The 10,517-nt window shown below is 47.2% G+C and overlaps 2 non-coding genes across 2 annotated transcripts; both read right to left on the bottom strand.

The window, feature by feature from the left end:
- Positions 1-1,171: 1,171 nt before the first annotated feature.
- LOC120847303 lies at positions 1,172-1,324 on the bottom strand. The gene has a single exon (XR_005717327.1). It is a non-coding gene; the product is annotated as a 5.8S ribosomal RNA (ribosomal RNA).
- A 439-nt stretch (positions 1,325-1,763) lies between these two features.
- Positions 1,764-3,526, bottom strand: LOC120847252. The gene has a single exon (XR_005717321.1). It is a non-coding gene; the product is annotated as a small subunit ribosomal RNA (ribosomal RNA).
- Positions 3,527-10,517: the final 6,991 nt, after the last annotated feature.

The raw sequence follows: 10,517 nt of genomic DNA, 5'->3' as shown, positions 1-10,517 counted from the left end.
CGTCACAGCGAAACTGAATCCCACCGCCCTCGAGCTTCGAGGGCCCACCCGTTTTACTCTAAGCGGTTTCACGTACTCTTGAACTCTCTCTTCAAAGTTCTTTTCAACTTTCCCTCACGGTACCTGTGAACTATCGGTCTCTCGGACGTATTTAGCCTTAGATGGAGTTTACCACCCAATTAGGGCTGCACTCTCAAGCAACCCGACTCACGGGAGGTTCCATCCCGAGAGAGCAGTGGCGGAGACGGGCCTGGCACCCACTCTGCGTCAAGCCCCTGTCAGGGGGACTTGCACCACCGCAAAACTCTCGGGAACGTTACCTCCCATACACCACATTTCCCGATCGCCGGCAAGGACGAGGGATTCGGTGCTGGGCTAGGTCCCGTTTCGCTCGCCGCTACTAAGGGAATCCCTGTTGGTTTCTTTTCCTCCGCTTAGTGATATGCTTAAATTCAGCGGGTTGTCTCGCCTGATGTGAGGTCGACAATCTTTTTTTTATTTTGTGCGCTTTCCAACAAAAACTTCGCCTCCTTACCACATGTCAAAAACACAAAAGGATGGCGAACTAACAGTTGTTGTACACACGCTTTGCATCGCTTTCGATTCGACAAAAAAGAAAGCGTGCAATCCAACGGCATTCCCCTACTGGATGGCTCCAGTATTCATCGGGGACGCGAAGGTCTTAGACTGACGGAAGGCTACGACGCAAAAAACTTTCCTCCCAGAAGCGTTTTTCTTTTTTTTGTGCAAATCAACGCCACGAGATTTACATTTGCCGACGCCGCGTTTCAACGCGCCAACGCCAACTCCGTCCCACGGTTTTTCCACTCGAACAACATCCACGCCAAAGAAAACAGAATCGATCGAAAAGAAACCGTTTCAAATCTCCGTTTCTAACGCACCGACGTCACAGCGCCGTTCAACGTGCGAAAGATTTTTTTGGTACGGGACTTTCCACAAACGGTATCCATCGAGTTTCTTTTTCCCATGCAGTGTTCGATAAAAACTCGTAGGAGGAGGAGGACTGGTTAAGCGCACGCGTGCAATCGCACCACTCGTGCATTTGCTCAAAGAAAACGCAACGCAAGAAAGCATAAAACTGCGTGCTGCCCACGATCCGACACAGTCAAAACGAGGTAGAAAACAAATTCTCCTCTCTTGATATATGATCCGACCCTCACACAGACGAAGCCACGGGAAGGCCCGAGGCCGCAATGTGCGTTCAAAGAGTAAGTGCTCAGTGTGTCCTGCAATTCACACCAAGTCTCGCAGCTGGCTGCGTTCTTCATCGACCCGAGAACCGAGTGATCCACCGCTTAGAGTCGTGTTTTTGGATTTTTCAATCAGTACGACAAAACACAAGTTGTTGTTTTTTTTTCGCGCCCGGCACATCCCATGCCATCTCGAAAGCGCAAAAAAAAGCTTCTTCTCAAACGCCTCTTCGTTAATCAAAACAAAAGGGCGATCCTCGAGAAGAGACGAAAAAGGGGGCGATGCGCCTTTTGTAACCCGCGGATTGTCCCGGTGCACTTGAAATCTCCTCTCAATCGAGGCAGCAGAGGGCTCCCGCTGGGCGCATCATCGAAAGGAACGGAGGCCACCCAAAGAAAAAGGCACATCCGAACCACAGTTGTTTTTTGTTTTTTTTTGTGCCGTCCCGACGGCATCCAAGCTTGGTCGGGATCGGCGCCAGATAAATTCGCACATCGAGTCCATTCCCCGTACAAGAGGAAGAAGACAAAACGATGCCAAATAACATCCGGTAATGATCCTTCCGCAGGTTCACCTACGGAAACCTTGTTACGACTTTTACTTCCTCTAAATGATCAAGTTTGGTCATCTTTCCAACACACCGGCGCAACCGAAAGGCCGCTCCGGGTATCGGTCCGAAGACCTCACTAAATCATTCAATCGGTAGTAGCGACGGGCGGTGTGTACAAAGGGCAGGGACGTAATCAACGCGAGCTTATGACTCGCGCTTACTGGGAATTCCTCGTTCAAGGGGAACAATTGCAAGCCCCTATCCCAATCACGAAGGAGGTTCCACGGGTTACCCAGTCTTTACAGACAGGGATAAAAACACGCTGCTTCCTTCAGTGTAGCGCGCGTGCGGCCCCGGACATCTAAGGGCATCACAGACCTGTTATTGCTCTGTTTCGTGCGGCTAGGAGCCGCTTGTCCCTCTAAGAAGGGTGCAAGGTGCAGAGAACCACGCACCTATTTAATAGGCTAGAGCCATGCACCACCATCCACCGAATCAAGAAAGAGCTCTCAATCTGTCAATCCTCCCAGTGTCCGGGCCGGGTAAGTTTTCCCGTGTTGAGTCAAATTAAGCCGCAGGCTCCACTCCTGGTGGTGCCCTTCCGTCAATTCCTTTAAGTTTCAGCTTTGCAACCATACTTCCCCCGGAACCCAAATACTTTGGTTTCCCGGAAGCTGCCCGCCGAGTCATTTGAGTAACTCAGGCGGATCGCTGGTTGGCATCGTTTATGGTTAGAACTAGGGCGGTATCTGATCGCCTTCGAACCTCTAACTTTCGTTCTTGATCAATGAAAACATTCTTGGCAAATGCTTTCGCAGTAGTTCGTCTTGCGACGGTCCAAGAATTTCACCTCTAGCGCCGCAATACGAATGCCCCCGTCTGTCCCTCTTAATCATTATCCTGTATTCCAAAAACCAACAGAACAGAAACAGGATCTTGTTCTATTATTCCATGCACTGTTATTCAGGCGAATCGCCTGCGTTGAGCACTCTAATTTTTTCAAAGTAAACGCGCCGGCCAAAGCAAGGCACCTGATGAAGGGAACCAAGCCACGACAGGCATGATGTTCAGCACGGGCCGTAACGTGGTGTCCACGCACTTCCCGCCTGTAACTGAGATCCAACTACGAGCTTTTTAACCGCAGCAACTTTAGTATACGCTATTGGAGCTGGAATTACCGCGGCTGCTGGCACCAGACTTGCCCTCCAATGGATCCTCGTTAAAGGATTTAGAGTGTACTCATTTCAATTACGGGGCCTCAAAAGAGTCCCGTATTGTTATTTTTCGTCACTACCTCCCCGTGCCGGGAGTGGGTAATTTGCGCACCTGCTGCCTTCCTTGGATGTGGTAGCCGTTTCTCAGGCTCCCTCTCCGGAATCGAACCCTGATTCTCCGTTACCCGTAACAACCATGGTAGGCGCATAACCTACCATCGACAGTTGATAAGGCAGACACTTGAAAGAAACGTCGCCGGCTCGTGGCCGTGCGATCAGCACAAAGTTATCCAGAGTCACCACACAAAACGGACCGAAGCCCGATTGATCTTGGTCTAATAAAAGCACCCGTCGCCCCGAGGGGCTTCGGGCTCACTGCATGTATTAGCTCTAGAATTGCCACAGTTATCCAAGTAGGAAGAAACGATCTAAGGAACCATAACTGATTTAATGAGCCATTCGCGGTTTCGCCTTGTTTCGGCATGTACTTAGACATGCATGGCTTAATCTTTGAGACAAGCATATGACTACTGGCAGGATCAACCAGGTAATCTTTTCGTGGTGGGTCACCCAAAACCCTACCAACGCGCGGACGCGGGGCCACCGTCAGGCGCCCCTTACGAACCGCAAACACACACAACGCTTAGGAATTACTTCCAAATCCAAGAAGAAATGAAGCACGTTCGAGCGCGCAGCCGGAATATCCCCGACCGAGGTCGGTACCGACGCGGCAAGAAGCGCATAAATTTCTTTCTCGTCGTAGCAACAGAAAGTCGTACGCCAAAAAAATCATTGACGACGCCTTCGCAGCGTTGCCGAGCTTTCAGGTCCCGTGAGGACGCGAGGACGCACCCCGGCCTTCGGTCAGAACGCACTCGTCATTTCACACCGTTCGGTTAGCGCGGACGCTCCGAAACACCCTCCTCTCGCATTCGTTTTCAAGACACAGGTGCACCCGAGAACCGACCCCAACGGCAGACGCCAGAGATCGCAGGTACCTTGCTGTAACGACCATGCGGCGGAGGCAGCGGCCGAGACGGCGACGAAAGGCGTCGGCGACGTCGTCAGACGCCGCTCGCACCAATCGAACGCTCGACAGACCCCACCTCCACATAATAGCACCGATAAGTATAAAGAAGATCCTTCAAGAGCATTCTGTACATAGTTTGTGGTTATCAGTTTCGGTGACTGACTGACTGACTTACTGACTTACTGTCTCTCACTCTATTCAGTATCATTTATTTGTCCTTTCTTATTTTTACCCCTCTCTCTCTCCTTATATATATATATGTATGTATGTATGTTTGTGTGTATATATATATATATAAATGTTCTTTTTTTCCTCTGTGCCTCCATACGTACATACATCCTACCCCTATAAAAAAAATTTATTTCTCGCTTTTTATTAAAAACGTGCTGACCCCTGCTTGACTCTGATTACTTCTTTTCGACTTTCAGTTCATGTTAACATGGTCAACAGAAAGTTTATCGACTTTGTTATTACAAAGTAAACCAATATTTACACGGGGCGTTTCATGCGTTTCGAATTGTGTCAGAGCCGAACAATGAGCGCTATAGTAAGTGAGATTGTCACTGCTTTTAATCCGAATGCTCGCGGTATCGCGCGTGTTTACGGCAGGCTTCATAATAGGCAATTTTCTTTCTTTACACTACTCTTCTTTGCTCACTTCATTGTTTCTACCATTGGTTTCGTTTGGAAGGCCCCGCCACTTAGTTTCCGACAAAGTCCTCTCAAGGAACGAAGTGAGAAGCACAGGATTAACAAAAGAAAAAGATGCGTGTTTTCTAGCGGTTACCCGTGTCGCTTTGCGACACGGGCTTTCTGGCGCTTTCAACTGGGCGAGAGCCGAACAATTTACCCTACTGCACTTGCGACGGGCAGCGCTTTCAAACGCAATACTGGAAATCTCGCTTACTTTTCTGGCAAGTTTGATAGGAGACAAATATTATTCTTTTCACGCAAATTGTTCGCTCTATTTCTAATCTCTCTCTTCCGTGTCCTTGGCATGGAACGCCCGCTTCGTCTCCCACAAAGTACTTCCGAGGAATCAAGTGCAAAACACGCGACTTTAAAATGTGCGTGTTTTCTAGCGGTTACCCGTGTCGCGAGGCGACACGGGCTTTCTGGCGCTTTCAACTGGGCGAGAGCCGAACACTGTACACTACTGCACTTGCGACGGGCAGCGCTTTCAAACGGAATACTGGAAATCTCGCTTACTTTTGTGGCAAGTTTGATAGGAGACAAATATTATTCTTTTCACGCGAATTGTTCGCTCTATTTCTAATCTCTCTCTTCCGTGTCGTTGGCATGGAACGCCCGCTTCGTCTCCCACAAAGTACTTCCGAGGAATCAAGTGCGAAACACGCGACTTTAAAATGTGCGTGTTTTCTAGCGGTTACCCGTGTCGCGAGGCGACACGGGCTTTCTGGCGCTTTCAACTGGGCGAGAGCCGAACACTGTACACTACTGCACTTGCGACGGGCAGCGCTTTCAAACGGAATACTGGAAATCTCGCTTACTTTTGTGGCAAGTTTGATAGGAGACAAATATTATTCTTTTCACGCGAATTGTTCGCTCTATTTCTAATCTCTCTCTTCCGTGTCCTTGGCATGGAACGCCCGCTTCGTCTCCCACAAAGTACTTCCGAGGAATCAAGTGCAAAACACGCAACTTTAAAATGTGCGTGTTTTCTAGCGGTTACCCGTGTCGCGAGGTGACACGGGCTTTCTGGCGCTTTCAACTGGGCGAGAGCCGAACACTGTACACTACTGCACTTGCGACGGGCAGCGCTTTCAAACGGAATACTGGAAATCTCGCTTACTTTTGTGGCAAGTTCGATAGGAGACAAATATTATTCTTTTCACGCGAATTGTTCGCTCTATTTCTAATCTCTCTCTTCCGTGTCCTTGGCATGGAACGCCCGCTTCGTCTCCCACAAAGTACTTCGAGGAATCAAGTGCAAAACACGCGACTTTAAAATGTGCGTGTTTTCTAGCGGTTACCCGTGTCGCGAGGCGACACGGGCTTTCTGGCGCTTTCAACTGGGCGAGAGCCGAACACTGTACACTACTGCACTTGCGACGGGCAGCGCTTTCAAACGGAATACTGGAAATCTCGCTTACTTTTGTGGCAAGTTCGATAGGAGACAAATATTATTCTTTTCACGCGAATTGTTCGCTCTATTTCTAATCTCTCTCTTCCGTGTCCTTGGCATGGAACGCCCGCTTCGTCTCCCACAAAGTACTTCCGAGGAATCAAGTGCAAATCACGCGACTTTAAAATGTGCGTGTTTTCTAGCGGTTACCCGTGTCGCGAGGCGACACGGGCTTTCTGGCGCTTTCAACTGGGCGAGAGCCGAACACTGTACACTACTGCACTTGCCATGGACAACGCTTTCAAACGGAATACTGGAGATGTCGCGTGCTTTACTGCCAAGCTCAATAAGAGACGAATTTCTTTCTTTTCACGGGAATTATTTCCTCTATTTCTAATCTCGCTCTTTCGTTTCATTGGGAAGGAACGCGCGCTTAGTTAGCCGCAAAGCGGTCTGAATTAATCACGTCCAAAGTACAGAATTTTACAATATATAGTGTTTTTACCGGTTGACCGCGTCAGAAAGCGTACCTTTCCGACGAGGTCTGTGTCGCTTTGACGTGAGCGGGAGCAACGCGATTTGGGCTAGTGCACGCGAGATTGGCAGCGCTTCCAATTCCAGTACTGTAGATATTGCGTGCATTTTTTACACGCTTGAGGATGTGGGATTTCCTTTCTTGTGACGTGACCCGTTTGTCAAATTGTGTCTCGCTTTTTGGTATCGTTTAAGAAGCCCGTCCGCTTACAATCCTAAAAAAGAAAAAAAAAAGAAATTAGTAAAGAAAGACGCCCATACTTTTTTGTTGCTCTTTCTTTTATTATCTGCGCAGGATTTTAATTTGTGTAAGTTTTGTTTACCGTCCCGACTACGTAGGCGTTCGTACATGCCCGTCCTCGCGCCTCGAATTGTGTGCGAGCGAAATCAATCTCCCCAAGCTAGCTTCAGAAATTGCTCGAAAATCGAACGTGAGGAAAGCCAGAGATACGTGGTTTTCACAGGTCGTGCAAGATTAATCCATAAAGTGCGATATTGGTATATATATATATATATATATATACATACATACATACACATACATGATTTCTGCGACAAATAGGAAGACAAAAAGACCATGTTCAAGCATAATATAGGAACATTGACACTTTGCACACACAAGGGAGGTCAAATGGCAGGTTTTTCTTCCTTGTGCAGGAAACTTTATTGCAATGTCAGAAGGGAAGTTCCACTTTAGAATTGTGCGCTCAATAAAGGAGGAAAGGAAATGCACTTGAAAACCTTCACAGTTCAAGTAAGAAAACATTTCGAAACGACAGTTTGTTTTCTTGCAGAGAGGAGAAGAGGGGAGAGAGGGAGGGAGGGAGGGAGGGAGGGAGGGAGGGAGGGAGGGAGGGAAGGAAGGAAGGAAGGGGGGGTGCCATGCACGGTGAAGACCAGAGTGTCGAACCGAAAACCGAAGCGAACGAAAAACCGCAACCGAGGAGTTAGTTTCAGCCGAACCGAAACTGACCCGCCAACTTGGAACTGTACGGAAGAAAATATAACTGTCTATTAGTCTGACGATGAATAGAAGTACAAGGGTGTACGGCAGGGATAGCTGAAAAAAAAGGCTCTATGGACTTGGAGCGGCAGCCCAAAGTCGATGACGACGAAAAGAAAGCACACAGTTTCGGAAAACAGGCGGTAAGAAAGCGACAAATTAAGTAGCCGTCATGTCGAGTTGATTGCTTAGCTCTATTTAAGATGAAGGAAAAAAAAAGTAGCACAATTGATGCTTACTTGCTAAATTGAATCAACCATTATCTTGTAAAGAAAAAAAACCTCAAATGCCAATCACCTGTATTTTAGGCGACCCAACAGACTGATAACTTTTAAATTCAGGCTAAAATATAACACACAAAAAAAAGGAAAGACAGATATGTATGTAGCTTGTCATTTACTGCTCCATCAAATTTAAATAAAGCAATTTATTTCTCGGCACCTGAAAATAAGCGAACCCTACAAATGAATGGAAAGATACCCGTTTGCACTCTTGAAATAGTGCCTATTACGAAAAGAAGCACCAGGTAAATATAATATCACTTTATTCTTCTTCTTTTTCTTTTTAATACGGTACGCTGTTGGTTCATCTTAGTAAAATATATAAAATAGCGCAAAAAAGACGAGGACAAGGAGTATACAGGACAGGCACTCACTTTCAACTAGTTTTATCCAGGAAAAGTAAACATACATATATAGCTTTTATTCACGATAAGTGCCGAGGGCAGCCGAGAAGGCGGCAATAGCCCCGGATGGTTTGATCGTGCTGGGAGACACCAGCATCCCAGCTCAAATATCTTCTACCCTTAAGAATATGTGCTGCTTTGCCTGTCGTGTGTATATACATGTTCACTTTTCCTGAATGAAAATAGTTCAACATCAGCGCCTGTCCTGTATACCTCTTGTTCTTCTATTTGTTGTGCTATTTTAATGTCCTACATTACTTTTGTGCTCCCGCAAATCGAAGCAAACCAATAAAAAATTCGGTTCGACACTCTGGTGGAAACTAAAAGCTTAGAAAGAAAGAGGAAAAAAGAAAAAGGAAAATATTTCTACAATAATGATAAGCAGGAGGAGGAGGAGGAGGAGAAAAAGAAGGCTAATAATGTGGAAAAAAAAGACACGACCCAAATAAATCAATACAAAGGATGGTATAAGTCATGCATACTTACCACATGTAAAATTAATTTTAAAAAAAATTAGAAAAAAAATGTGTATTTATATATATATATAATTTTTTTTTTCTTTTATCCAGAGGCTTTGGCGCACGCACAGCACTGCACTGCACTGCACTGCACTGCACTGCACAACACAACACAACGAGAGACTTTCCACAAACACACCACTGCGTACGAGGACACGACCACGTAGAGCTGCACGAAAACAAGCGCCGTAACTTAATAAAAAAAAATAAAAAAAATCCTTTCACTGGACGGACGGCACAAGAACGGAAACTGCTCAAAGAGCACACACACACACGACACATATTAATGAATTAATAAGGGGCACAAGTAGAACCTAGTTGGGCGATACGTAGGACACGGCACCCACACCAGAGGCCTTGCACAAGCACAGCACTGAGCACTGAGCACTGAGCAGCAGGTCACAGGACAGATATGACGTCCACGCTGAGTAGGCCGAAGGCAGGGAATTACGGACGCACGCGAGGTCACCCACAGGCACTTTCACCGGAACCACGCCACAACACCACGCTGCAGAGCGCGCACTGCAAAGCGAAACCATGCGCTCACCTTCGGAAAGCACGGAGGGCGGGCGGCACAGAGAAGCAAAAAGACGTCAAAAGCACATCGCGATGAAGCGGCGGCGAATGAACACTACTCACTGGTGGAAATGGATATCTCCTCAAGCGAAAACATGCAATGACCACGCATGGTTTAAGATGCACGTGGGAGACTCGCACACTTTCAGAAACCAGGTACACCAACGCACGCGGGCAATAAGACGGACAAAACGCGTCGAAAATACATCGCGTGCAAGCAGCGCCGACTGCATACTACTCACGGTTGCAAAGGTTTCTTACAAGTTTGCACTCCAGAATCTTAACGCGTTGGAAAGCGTCCGAGCTCACCAAGAACTATCACTCCGCAGGAACAACGCAAAACAAAAGCAAAAAAAAAAATAATAATAAAAAAAAAAAATGTAGGAGACCGCTAGATAGATGAAAACGCCGTCATACTTTGTAAACAGAATTTGGAAAATAAGTAGCGCCGCCAGGTGGTCGGCGCCCAAATAGATGCGGAGGCGCGCCTAAATTGTTTAAATATTTGCTGTTTATATGACGAGACGACGTAATGTAAAATCAAATCAATTAATTTAAACAAAAAGTAAAAACTAAAAAAAAAAATTAAAAACAAATGAATGAATAGTGGCGTCATCTAACGAACCTAAAGCAAGGCTCCGGTTTTCGAGCCGTTAACTGCGCAGCGCCATCTGGTTTGGATGGTAAAAGACACAAAATACGCAAGTGACAATGCTACGCGAGAGTCGGATGGTTGTTTTTAGCGAATCGGGGAAGTACGCTGGCGTTGTGCTTGTTTACGTGAGCGAAGCGAACGCGAGGGGTGGCTGGACTGTCGCGACGAAGTCCCGACGAGTACACGCGTCCCTAATGGTTCAACAAAGAAGAAAACTCGAGGAGCGAACACACTTCCGCCATGTGCAAGCAACGTAAAGGCAAGGACACTCGAGAGAGGCACACAGTTTCGTTTTCGTTGGCTCTGCAGCGTCAAAGCCAGCCTTCCTTCCTTCGACGTGCAGCTTTCGTTCACCGGCATGGTCTTGGTGGATGGATTACGTCCCCACACTTGTGAGTGAGGTGAACACCTGTCCAGAGTTCCGAGTGACACCGAGCTGTTGAAAACGAGGGAC

This window comes from Ixodes scapularis, unplaced genomic scaffold (assembly GCF_016920785.2).
Source record: "Ixodes scapularis isolate PalLabHiFi unplaced genomic scaffold, ASM1692078v2 ptg001158l_1___fragment_3__unscaffolded, whole genome shotgun sequence".
NCBI lineage: Eukaryota > Metazoa > Arthropoda > Arachnida > Ixodida > Ixodidae > Ixodes > Ixodes scapularis.
The sequence above is the reverse complement of the archived record's forward strand: the minus strand, read 5'-3'. Positions and strand labels throughout refer to the sequence as shown.